We start from the raw sequence: 1207 nt of genomic DNA, 5'->3' as shown, positions 1-1207 counted from the left end.
GAAACACAGGGAATCCAGGGCGGATGATCCCTTCAGGACCAGTGGTGTGAGTGGTGATACTGGAAGGGTAGAGGGAGAGTGGTTTGGAAAGAAGGAATCTATTATAAGGAACTAGATGCATCCACACCAATATTTTTAGTGTATAAAGAAAATAAACTTCATTTAGAGTCACAGCAGGGAAGAGATTTTTTAAAAATCATTTTATTAGGGGCTCATTCAATTCTTATACCAGTCCATCCATCCATCCATCCATCCATTGTGTCAAGCACATTTGTACATTTGTTGCCCTCATCATTCTCAAAACATTTTCTTTGTACTTGAGTCCTTGATATCAGCTCCTCAATTTTTTTGCCTGCCTCTCCCACCCTTCCTCCCTCCCAAACACTTGATAATGTATAAATTATTATTATTTTGTCATGTCTTGCACTGTCCAACGTTTCCCTTCACCCACTTTTCTGTTGTCCGTCCCCCAGAGAGGGGACTGTATGTAGAATGTTGGTTATTTTCTCCTACATTTATCTTTGGGGTTCTTCTTTCCTCCTGCACAAAACAAATGGCATTAAACCAATTCTAGGGCTACCTGTGTGACCAGATGCTGGTCACCCAGGGTTTGATGAAGTTTTTTTTTCTGTTTATTTTGCTTACTTTGTTATTGTTTCCTTTGTGTTCATTTGAGCTCAAAAGTGTTTTCTTTGAGGAAGAAGACCCCAAGCACATATGGACTTGAACTCCGATCAGAGTCCAGAGTGCTCGCCATTACACAGGGTACATCCTAATACAAGACAGTCTGGAGTAACTACGCTGATAAGTAGTTCTTCAATTGAAATGTCTAGTCTGTGCCTGCTCTTCACCCTTCCAAACAAATCCCTCAAACAGTTTCTTGGTTTTTGGTCAAGTACTCAAACCCACACTGTCTCCTGCACCCCAGGACAATTAACGTGGAAGCGTGGAGGTCCTGGGTTTGATTTCTTCTTAGCAAAAATTGGGTGAGATCTTCTATTTGCCAGCACTGAACTTAACCTTTTATATTTATTTATCCTATGACTTAATGTTAACACCCGGCCACGCAGCTCCTTTTATTCCTCACAGAAGAATAGCAAGTGAACGGGACTGATGGTTCCAGGGAGGTCATGGGAGAGGGGGAGGCAGAGGAAAGGAGGTGGTGTTGACCATCCCAGGGACAAGGGCGCAACAAGTGATCCAAAAT

Source organism: Echinops telfairi, unplaced genomic scaffold (assembly GCF_000313985.2).
Source record: "Echinops telfairi isolate 266 unplaced genomic scaffold, ASM31398v2 ScPeMD7_140;HRSCAF=443, whole genome shotgun sequence".
Taxonomy (NCBI): Eukaryota; Metazoa; Chordata; class Mammalia; order Afrosoricida; family Tenrecidae; genus Echinops; species Echinops telfairi.
The sequence above is the reverse complement of the archived record's forward strand: the minus strand, read 5'-3'. Positions refer to the sequence as shown.